Raw genomic sequence first — 12,542 nt, 5'->3', positions numbered from 1 at the left:
TCGCTTGAACCTGGCAGGCAGAGGTTGTAGTGAGCCGAGATCACGACATTGCACTCCAGCCTGTGCAACTAAAGTGAAACTCTGTCTCAAAAAAAAAAAAAAGAATAGGGGAGATAATATACGGAAGAAATAAACCTTGAAGCATAAGAAAATTCTTCTTCAAGAACTGAGAAGTCTTAAAATTTACTCCAAAACACATTCAAAGAGAACATGCAAATCAAAAAATTTGAGTAATTATGGAAACAAGATTTTAAACCGTTTTTTAAAATAAGCGTAGTAACTTTTTCAAGTACCTATCAAAGCCATCTCTATAGCAACAATACTAAGTCATTTTGAACAAAATAACTTGTAACACTTGCTGATGAAAAAATAATTTTAACTTTACTAAAAATGTACACTTTTGTTCCGGTTCCAAAATGACAAAGAACCAAGCTGACTTCACTCCCTCCACCCCCACAGAAAATGAAAAACAAATATACAGCACCAATTTATCATCAGCAATATCCCAGAATTCAAACGTGAGGAAGAGACAGTTCTCAGGGCCACAAAGAAGTGAAAAAACTCCAAGCCAGCTGTAAGGTATTTGATGCCTTTCCCCATGATCTGCCCACCACGAAGTGCATGGAATACTTCCTCCAACTCAGTTTCTACACTGGATCTCAGTCCTGGAAACTGTTTCTTCACTCAGTCAAAGGAGATGCCAAATCAGAGGGGCAATTCTGCAGCACCATGCTACAGGAGGTATATTCCACAGATCCTCTGGGCATGAGCCCCTGGCCAGCCTCCCAACACTGCCAGAATATCCCCTTTGGATTTTTCCCATTCAGGATGGGCAGCAACCCAATCATTTACTACAGCCAGGCAAACTTTGGCTTAAGGTACCATCTAGCACCAAAAAGAAGGCAGCAACCTAGAAAAAAAAAATCAACAGGTAAACTAAAAAGAATCTCCAAGAAAACAAGTCAAGTAAAAAACAAAACAAGCCAGACAGGGAAGATTGGAATAAATAACCTTTCAATGCAAAGACATAGAAAGACATCCACAAGAAGCAATAGCAAACAGGAAACCATTACGTCTCCAAATGGACAAACCAAGGAACCAGTGCTCTCTCACATATAAAAATAGCAGTTTTAAGGAAACTCAGTGATCTCCAAGTTAACACAGAAAAGCAATTCAGGTATTCATCTGAGAAATTTAGCAAAGATATTAAAATAATTTTTTAAAAACAGAAATCTTGCAACTGAGAAATACATTGGCTGAACTGAAAAAAATCATTAGAGGCTCTCAAAAACAGAATGGATCAAGTAGAGGAAAGAATCGGAGAGCTTGAAGACAAGCGTTTGAAAATACGATCAGAGGAGAAAGAAGAAAAACAATGAAAAATAATAAAGATGATCTACATGAAATAGAATATTACCAGAAAAGACCAAATCTAAGAATTATTTGTGTCTAAGAGGGAGTTGAACAAGAGCAAAAGGTAAAAGCTTATTCAAAGAAATAATGTTGAAATTTTTCCAAAACTTGAGAAATATATAAATATCCAGGTAGAGGAAGGTCAGAGAATATCAAAGAGATTCAACCCAAATAATACTAACTCAAGTCATCTAATAGTCAAATCCTCAAAGGTAAAGGATAAAGAGAGGATCCTAAAAGCAGCTAGAGGAAAGAAGCAAGTAACATATAAAGGAACTCCAATTCATCTGATAATTTCAAGAGAAATTCATCTGATAATTTCAAGGGATGTAAACAAACCTTTACAAAAAAACCCTCAACAGAATATGAAAGGAACATACGCCAAAATAATAAAGGCCACATATGACAAACCCACAGCTAATATCATACTGAATGGGGAAAAACTGTCTTTCCTCTAAGATCTGGAACAAGACAAGGATGCCTACTTTCACTACACTATGTTTAGTCAATATGATACTAGAAGTCCTGGCCAGAACAAGTAGACAAGAGGGAAAAAAAAAGCATCCAAATTGGAAAAAAAAGAAGTCAAATTAGCCTTGTTTACAGATGAGAAAACTCTGAAGACTCCACCAAAAAACTGTTAGAACTGATAAACAAATTCAGTAAAGTTGCAGGATACAAAATCAACATACAAAAATCAGCAGCATTTCTGTATACAAACAGGAAACAATCTGAAAAAGAAATGAAGAAAGCAGTCTCATTTACAATAGCTACAAAGAATATCAAATACTTACCAATTAATTCAACTAAATAAGTGAAATATATATAAAAAGTGTAAAACATTAATGAATGAAATTGAAAAGGACACAAAAAATGAAAAGATATTCCATGCTTATGGATTGAAAGAATTTAAAATGTCAATACTACCCAAAGCAATTTACAGATTCAATGCAATCCCTGTCAAAATCTGAATGACATTCTTTACAGAAATAATTTAAAAATCCTAAAATTTAAATGGAACAACAAAAGAGCCCAAATAGCCAGAGTTAGAGGCTTCACACTTCCTAACTTCAAAATGTACTACAAAGCTATGGTAACCAAAGGTAACCAAAGCTTTCTATGTTACAAAGCTATGGTAACCAAATCAGTATGGTACAGGCATAAAAACAGACACATACACCAATGAAACAGAATAGAGAATCCAGACACAAACCCATGCATTTATAGCCAACTCACTTGCTTTCTTTTTTTTTATTATCCTTTAAGTTTTAGGGTACATGTGCACAATGTGCAGGTTTGTTACGTATGTATATATGTGCCATGTTGGTGTGTTGCACCCATTAACTCATCATTTACGTTAGGTATATCTCCTAATGCTATCCCTCCCCCCTCCCCCCATCCCATGACAGGCCCCAGTGTGTGGTGCTCCCCACCCTGTGTCCAGGTGTTCTCATTGTTCAATTCCCACCTATGAGTGAGAACATGCAGTGTTTGGTTTTCTGTCCTTGCAACAGTTTGCTCAGAATTATGGTTTCCAGCTTCATCCATGTCCCTACAAAGGACATGAACTCATCCTTTTTTATGGCTGCATAGTATTCGATAGCCAACTCATTTTCAACAAAGGCACCAAGAACATTCATAGGGTGAAAGGATAGTCTTTTCAATAAACTGTGCTGGGAAAATTGGATGTTCATATACAGAAGAATGAAACTAGAATCCTATCTTTCACCATATAAAAAAATCAAATCAAGATGGATTAAAAACTTATATTGAAGACCCAAAACTGTGAAATTACTAGAAGAAAACATTGGGAAAATGTTCCAGGACATAGGTCTGGGCAAAGATTTTGAATAAGTCCTCAAAATCACAGGCAGCCAAAGCAAAAACAGACAAATGGGATTATATCAAGCTTAAAAGCTTCTGCACAGAAAAGAAAACAATAAACAAAATGAAGAGACAACCCATATAATGGCAGAAAATATTTGCAAACTATCCATGTGGCAAGGAATTGATAACCAGAATATATAAAGAGCTCAGACAACTCAGCAGCAAAAAACCAACTAATCCAATTTAAAAGTGGGCAAAAGATCTGAATAGACATTTCTCAGAGGAAAACATACAAATGACCAACAAGTATATGAAAAATGTTCAGCATCACTAATAATCAGAGAAATGCAAATCAAATCACAATGAGATATCTTCTCACCCCAGTTAAAATGACTTCTTCAAAAAGACAAGGATTAGGGATGCTGGTGAGGATGTGGAAAAAGGAGAACTCTCATACACTGCTGGTGGGGATGTAAATTAGTATAGCCACTATGGAGAACAGTTTGGCGGTTCCTCAAAAAAACTAAAAATAGAATTATCATATGATCCAGCAACTGCACTACTGAGTATACATCCAAAAGAAATGAAATTAATATATTAAAGAGATATCTGCACTCCCACGTTTACTGCAGCATTATTCACAATAGCCAAAATATAAAATCAACCTAAATGCCCATCAATGGATAAACAGATAATGTGACATATATATAGAATGGAATATTATTTGGCCATAAAAGGAATGAAATCCTGTCATTTGCAGCAACATGGATGGAACTGGAGGTCATTATGTTAAGTGAAATAAGCCAAGCACAGAAGACCAAATATTACATGTTCTCGCTCATGTGGGAGCTACAAAAGTGGATCTCATGAAGATCTCTAGAAAGTGGATTGATGGTTACCAGAGGCCAGAAAGGGCAGAGGGAAGGAGCATAATGAGATTGATAAATGGACACAAATATACAATTAGATAGAAATAAGACCTAGTGTTTGACAGATCAGTAGGATGATACTAGTTAACAATAATCTATTGTACAATTCAAAATAGCCAGAAGAGAATAATTTGAATATTACCAGTATAAAGATAAGATATTTAGGTAATGGATATCCCAATTACCTTGATTTGGTCTTTACATATTATATGAATGTGTCAAAATATCCTATGTACCCCCAAAATATGTATATTACATATCAATAAAAAATCAAATATACATAAATGTGTACTTTTCATGTTACTTCATTTTTTTACTTCTAACCTATGAAGTAACAAACTTTTTAAAAATGTCAAAGTCATAGCAAGTTTTGACATTTTTAAATGTCAGCAAAGAAAAGATAACTTAAAATTATATGATATGATTGAGTTCAGAAGTTGTTACTCTTGTCTTTGTACCCAGTTTAAGAGGCATGAAACAAAATTCTATTTTTATCTTTTTAAGAGAGGATGAATTTTTTATAGTCCACAAATCAATTTTGATAACCAATGTCAGATCAAAATGCATACAGCCCATTTTAAAATACTTTTATATGCATACCATTATGAAATCAAATGATGAAATATTTTAACAGCTTTCAAATGGCAGAGTTTATATTTATTTTCTGTCTATATCAACCCTAATTAGCATAAAGCACTGTTCAACTATATACTGCCTCAGACCTCAACTGTATTTTCGTCACCAAAATAAATAAAATAGCTTTTTACTTAAATGAAATAGCTTTTATTTAAGTTATCTTAATTCCCAAGCAGGATATATGATACATATGCCAATAACGTACTGATTTTCAGTATGAAGGCCAGTACAAAACTCCTTTCATTCATTTATTCAGAAATTTCTATTGATGATCATTTTTCATTCCATGTAGAACAGCTGACCAGTGAAAACGTTTTGGAAAGACACAAAAGAACAGATATACTGAAAAATAGAGGCAAGATACCGGGATACAGTTCATAGCATTTGAGTCCGTAACTCTAATTGTTTGTAAGGTCTATCTACATTCTTTTCCTGGGGTTCTTTCCTTTTAATTCTTCCTCCTTTTTTCTTATAATTCTTTCTCCTTTTTCCTTAAGCTTTTTTACTTATCTACTCATTCAGTCTTTCAACAACTATTTAATGAGCACCATTATGTATCAATTACTGTGTGAGGTGCTAGGAATACACTGATGAAAAAGACACACATGACTGTTGCATAATGAAATTTATTTAATTTGTTCAATTCTTCCCTTGCTTTTGTAGAGAAAATTTAAATGTCTTAGTGTTGAAAAGCATTGGTTTTAAAATGCCTTTTAAAATGTCAACACTTACTAATATAGTAAAGTTCTTCTGTTAATGATTTACTTTTTGATTGCACACACACGCGCACACACAACTTGGAACTGAAATTGACTAAAATTAAAAAGAACAGCTGTTTAATCTAAAGGAAAAGTCATGCTTCACAGCTACCTTATAAAATGCACTTTGCACATCTTTGTCATTGTTGGGTTTTCTTAAAATAATTTTACTAACTTTTGAAATTGATGTTGCTTCTTCAACAGGTTTATTTTTTTCTTTTTGCAAGGATGTATTCTGTGACTACTAGCCCCCTAGTGGATAGCAAATGTCAACAAAAACTTTGTACAAGTTACACATTCATCAGTAAAAATGCATTTTCATTTTTAGCATCTTCCTGCTGAAATATTTACTGCAAATTTTTTAAATTACCAAATAATAAAATACAAAAATATTTATAAATTTACACTATATAATAAATGACAAAACCACTGGAGAAAAAACATCCAGACTACCTTCTGTACATTCTATGACAGGACTGTTCAACCTCTATGTCCTACCCTAATTTATAATCTCCAACAACCTTATAGTCTCCCATCTCAAATGCCAAAGAATGGATCATGACTAAACTGACCAATACATCAAAAGGCAAATGGCACAGCAATGTCAAATACTTCTACCACCACCACCAAAGATCTTTCTATTACACTTCATTTTAGTAGTGGTACCTTCATCCTGTCCTTAAAAAAGAAATGTTAGCTGTCTTGTGTCTGAAAAGTTAGGGAAAAATGGGTTATTGCTGATTATATTTCAGTTGAGAACTCTTCACCATACATGCATCCCACACAGGATGAAATCATGGCAGCAGCAGTATGTAAGTACAAAATGGAGACCTTCCAAACTCACCCCAGCTTATTTTAATGCAACTCTTAATAAAATACTTCATATAAAATCCAGAACAAATGTCAATCTATGCAGAATGCTGGGACAGCATGTGTAAACTGGGACTGTCCTAGGCAAGCTGGCACATGTTGCAACTCTATTTATAGGTCACTTAAATGAAGGAAACTTGACAATGGTTCAAGTTTAATTCAGTTGAAAATAGAAATAGAGATTCTTTTTTTCACCTAAAAATTGAAATATTTAAGTTACATATTCCAAGAGAACAAACTGACTTCTATGCAGTAAAACCAATTATTATACTATGTTAAACATCCTTTTTAAGAGAGATACTTTGTCTTTCAGAGCTCATATCATATTCTTGAAAATAAAAGTCTATTAAGCATTGGCCATATAAGAACAGATCATTATTTGTCTTCAAGACTATTGATTAATCATCCTTTCAATAAAAGATAAAAATGCTACAGAAAAGACATCAGTTATGTTGAAGACATTTGTTATTTAATTATTACAGCTTTCTCTCATTCATCATATGTACCAAGCATTTATTGAATGTGCATAATTCACAGAAAGTGGCACCAAAGACATAGCCATCTTTGTTGCCTTTTTCTTTTACCTGTATTCTAAAAAGTATAAGAAGAAATATCTAGGAATAAAGGTTATGAGATCATTTGCTTCCAGGTTATTAGATTCTTTTTCTCCTTAGAAAAACATTGGTGATTTATTTTCTCTAGTTCCTTAGCTCTATAGTTTAACCTCTTTCTTAATCATACTTTGATTTCCTTTTACAAATTATTTCCCTTTACATCATTTTATCTTATTTCTCTCATGGTTATGCTATTTTTTCTTACCACATAGCTCAGATGACCACTTTGAATAAGAGTCATGGCAATCATCGTCATGATTTCATGAAAGCAGGCTACCTAGACAGTCCTTAAACCATATGTAATGCACACTTAGTAAATTCTAAATACCATTGATTTGGTGTTAGGTACACTATCAGCATTCTATAAATATAAGTATCTCTGAATTTACTGAAAAAAATCCATTATTGAAACATTGATTATAAAGAAAATATCATTAATTTAGACCCGATTTCACAATAAGCCTTAAACATTTACTACTAACAAAATTTCAATGAAACCAGTGATTTTGAAATGTAGCAATTATGCACATAATTCTCCTTTATTTTTTACTAAATATAATTTACATGCAGTTAAAAGTATACAGATCTTAAATGTTACCACTATAGTAGCCATTGACAAATACATCACCCAGTAATCCATACCCCTATGAAGATACAGAAGGTTTTCATCACCCCAGAAAGTTCCCTCAAGGAAAACATTGTTATGATTTCTTTTCTATAGATTTGTTTTATCTCTTCTTGACCTCCATATAAATAGAATCATATCATATGTACTCTTTTGTGTCTAGCTTCTTCCATTCATCACGATGATTTTGAGATTTATCCATGTTTCTGTGGATAAAAATTGAATTATATCATATGTACTCTTTTGTGTCGAGCTTCTTCCATTCATCACAATGATTTTGAGATTCATCCATGTTTCTGTGCATGTAAACAGTTCCCTCACTTCATTGATAAGTAATACACTTATTTGAATATACTTGAATATACCATAGTTTGTTTATACATTCTCCTGTTGATGGACATATGGGAAGTTTCCATTTTGGAAATTCTATGAATGAGACTGCTATAAACGTTATCATACAAGTATTTTGTAGATATATTATTTCATCTCTCTTAAGTAAATACCTAGGAGTAGAACTGCTGTGTCATTGGGAAAGTATATATTTAATTTTATAAGAAACTGCCAAACACTTTTCTAATGTTTAGACGAGTTATTATTTATTTATTTATTGAGACAGTCTCAGTATAAGAAACTGCCAAACACTTTTCTAATGTTTAGATCATTTTAATATTTATTTATTTATGTATTGAGACAGCGTCTCACTCAGTCACCCAGGCTGGAGTGCAGTGGTGCAATCTCAGGTCACTGCAACCTCTGCCTCCTGGGTTCAAGCAATTCTTGTGCCTCAGCCTCCTGAGTAGCTGGGATTACAGGCATGTGCCACCACGTCCAGCTAATTTTTTTATTTTTAGTAGAGACGGGGTTTCACCATATTGGCCAAGCTAGTCTCAAACTCTTCACCTCAAGTGATCTGCCTGCCTCGGCCTCCCATGTTTATACCATTTTAGATGTTTTATACTTTCACTAACAAGATATTAGCAGTCAAATTCCTCTGAATTCTCACAAAAGTTAAGTGTTGTCAGGATTTTTGTTGTTTTAAATCGTAGCATTTCTAGTGGATATATCAAAGTATCTCCTTATAGTTTTGTTTTGTTTTTTCAGATGGAGTTTCGCTCTTGTCGCCCAGGCTGGAGTGCAATGGCGCCATCTCAGCTCACCACAACCTCCACCTCCTGGGTTCAAGTGATTCTCTTGCCTCAGCCTTCCTCAGTAGCTGGGATTACAGGTATATACCACCACGCCCAGATAATTTTGTATTTTTAGTAGAGATGGGGTTTCTCCATGTTGGTCAGGCTGGTCTCGAACTCCTGACCTCAGATGATCCTCCTGCCTCTGCCTTCCAAAGTGCTGGGATTACAGGTGTGAGCCACCACGCCCGGCACTTGATAGTCTTGATTTGCATTTCCCAAATAACTAAACACATAGGACACTTCTTTGTACTTACTAGCAATTCATATTTTTTTAATAAACAGCCTATTCCAATTTCTTACACTTTCGGGTTATTTTAAGTTAATGAATTTTAAGAGTGCTTTATATATCTTTTTAAGCAATATGGATTTTAAGCAATAAGCAAATATTTTCTCTTGAAATTTCTTGAAATACAACGTGGTTATACAGTTTCTTAATGGTGTCTCAATGAATAAAAGTTTTTATTTTGATGAAGTCTAATTTGTTGTGGATTTTTTTTCATTTTATAGACTTAGTGCTTTCTGTCTTGTCTAAGAAATTATTGATTACCCTACAATTTGGAAGAAGTTCTCCTCTAGTTCCTCCTACAAGCTTTAAAGTTTTAGCCTAAACCAAGATCAAGTAATATTCTCCAATATTTTCTTCCAGAAGTTTTATACTTTTAGGTTTTACATTTATCTCTATGATCCACTTTCAGTTAATTTTATACAGTAAAAAAAGTAGGCTTCAAACTTTTTTGCATATGGATATTCAGTTATTCCAACACCATTTGTTGAAAACACTATCCTTCCTCTACTGAACTGCCTTTGCCTCTCTGTCAAAAATTACTTGTCTATATGCGAATGGCTTTATATATAGACTCTCCATTCTGTTTCACTGATCTATTTGTCTTTATGCCAATGCCACAATGTTTTGATTACTGTAGACTTATAATGTGTTCAAATCAGGTAGTGTTAGGCCTTTAACTTCGTTCTTCCTAAAAGCTGTTTTTATTATTTCAAACATTTCTATTTTAATTTTAGAATCTATCTGTATATATAAATCAAATTGGGGAGAAATTACATCTTAACAATATTGAGTCGTATGATCTGTGTACACAGTTTATCTTTCCATTTATTCAGACTTTCTTTTATTTCTTTCATCAGTGCTTCAGTGTTTTCAACATATGGACCTTGTGCATATTTTGTTAGATTTATATCTAAGTACTTCATTTTTTGGTGCTAGTATAAATGTATTTTGTATTTTTAATGGTCTTAAAGTTTTTTTTAATTTCCATTTATAAGTTTTTCCTTGCTACTATTTAGAAAGATAAATGGTTATCAGACATTGACTATATTCTACAGCCTTACTCTAGTAACAATTTTATAAATCCCGTTAATGTTCTATATAAACAATCATGTTCTCTGTGAATAAAGTGTTAGTTCTTTCTTTTCAATCTAGATGCCTTTTATTTTATTGTGCCTACTGCATAATAGTAAATCCAGGCACTATTATTCCATCTGTACTGGAAGCAGAAGTGTTAAGAACATATTTTGAATATTATTTTTATTTTTAAATAATCAATGTCACAGAGATATTTGGAAAGTCATAAGTACTAGATAATAAGGAAATGGTGATTACTAAACTGCTAAATATTCATCATGTTGAACCTACCTTAAAACTTTACAGTTTAGATACAAGATAATTGTTTTATATTTTTATTACCCTTGGTATTTTCATTAAGAGTCATCATTTAAGCAGAAAAATGTAGAAACAAATACTACACTGAAATTCAATAAATATCTGTTGAATGAATGAATTATAACAATGAATTATAATATGAATGAAGATAATCCTGCATTAATTTGTCATACAACTACCAGTTATAGGAGGAAAAAAATAGTGAAAGAGAATGCCTTCAAGTTTATCTCATGGCCGAGGAGCTTAAAATACAACACAATAAAGAATTTTAGAACTGGAAGTCTTCTCAGGATTTAGACTATCTTTTCCCATTCCAGAGATGAGAAAACGGACACACAGAGAAAAAAATAAACATCTAGAAATGATGACACTATGAGGAAAAGGTGAGAACAGGGCCTAGGTTTTCTGACTTCTAGTTCTTTCTCATCTACTGCACAAACTATCCATATTTCTTACTTTTTAACTTCTCTAAATGTTGTAGAAACTGCTGCAAATTAAATAGTAAAATTTTGCAAATAAACTTTCCTACATTTCACTAATTTTTAACTATGAAAATTATGAAGCATCCAACTATTAAATAATTTCAAATGTAAGAAATATCAAGTAAATGTTTTTAAACAGTTTTACTTTAGTTTTCACTAATTTTATTTTCTTAACCAGAAAACCAGTTTTAAAATGTATTTCACAAGTTATTTTGAAATAAAAACATACTTGAAACTCAAAAATATTTTGCATCTAAGTTGATAAAGAATTGAAATTTTATGAGTATATGTTAAGTAAGTATTCGCCTACTCAACGCTAAGGTTTAGGGCCAACTTGATATTCATTCATTCAATAAATACTAATGGCCTATCTGTAAAACACTGTACCAAAACCTGTGAAAGAAATAACAAGTCATTTGAAAAGGTCAAAACTACTACATCATGTTATAGATTAAAGCTCCTTAAAAGAGTAACATACTTTTCTGTTTCAAATATAGTTATAAGTCCACAGAGAGTTAAATTAAGTTGAAATGAAGGTTCTCTTTCTGAAGCCTCTGGTTTCTGAATGGTATTGAAAAAACAAATTACTAATGCTTTAAACTGAAATTATATTCCTAGCATTACTTCCATTTCCCCGTCCAATTCAAATACTTCAGGAAAACCCATTCTGATAAGAACGAAGAAAGAGAGACAGAAAGAGAAGGATAGAAGCTGGGAGGAAGGGTGGGAGACAAAGGAACAAAAAAAGAAAATAAGTTTAACTGAAAAAATTTAAATGGTGACAAAAGAAAATGGGCAAAGGGAGAAATTTCTACAACACTAAGAGAACTACTCTCTAGAGCAGGGATTGGCAAACTTTTTCTGAAAAGATCAGAGAGCAAATATTTGCAGGGTTTTTTTTTGAGACAGAGTTTTGCTCTTGTTGCCCAGGCTGGAATGCAATGACATTATCTTGGCTCACTGCAACCTCCAGCTTCTAGATTCAAGCGATTCTGCTACCTCAGCCTCCCAAGTAGCTGAGATTATAGGCATGCACCATCACGCTCAGCTAATTTTTGTATTTTTCGTAAAGATGGGGTTTCACCATGTTGGCCATGCTGGTCTCGAACTCCTGACCTCAGGTGATCCGCCCTCCTCGGCTTCCCAAAGTGCTGGGATTACAGGCATGAGCCACGGCACCCGGACTATATTTGCAGTTTTGAGACCCATATGGTCTTTCACAACAACTCAACTATGGAATTGTAGCTGACAGCAGCCGTAGACAATAAATAAATGAACAGGAGTGGCTGTGTTCCAAAAGAACTTTGTTTACAAAAACCAAGTGGCAAGTCAAATTTGGCCCAGGTTCATAGTTTGCTGACCCCTTGCTGTAGGGAAAAAAAATTCAAAGGACTCAATACTGGCTACAGATAAATGTCTAATTAAGTACTGTATAATCTGCATTTTAAAATAAAAGAAATACTCTTTAAAGTATTTCCCAAATAAAAGTGTATGTAAACTATAATGAGCTCCATTTTCTA

General features: G+C 33.3%; 1 protein-coding gene across 33 annotated transcripts in view; it reads right to left on the bottom strand.

Annotated features, from left to right (window-relative positions):
* RIMS2 (regulating synaptic membrane exocytosis 2) overlaps window positions 1-12,542 on the bottom strand; it is a 776,667-nt gene that overhangs the window by 495,465 nt on the left and 268,660 nt on the right. The gene's annotated exons all lie outside the window — the stretch shown is intronic.

This window comes from Nomascus leucogenys, chromosome 16 (assembly GCF_006542625.1).
Source record: "Nomascus leucogenys isolate Asia chromosome 16, Asia_NLE_v1, whole genome shotgun sequence".
Classification (NCBI taxonomy): domain Eukaryota; kingdom Metazoa; phylum Chordata; class Mammalia; order Primates; family Hylobatidae; genus Nomascus; species Nomascus leucogenys.
Note: the sequence above shows the minus strand (reverse complement) of the source record. Positions and strands in the feature narration are given on the sequence as shown.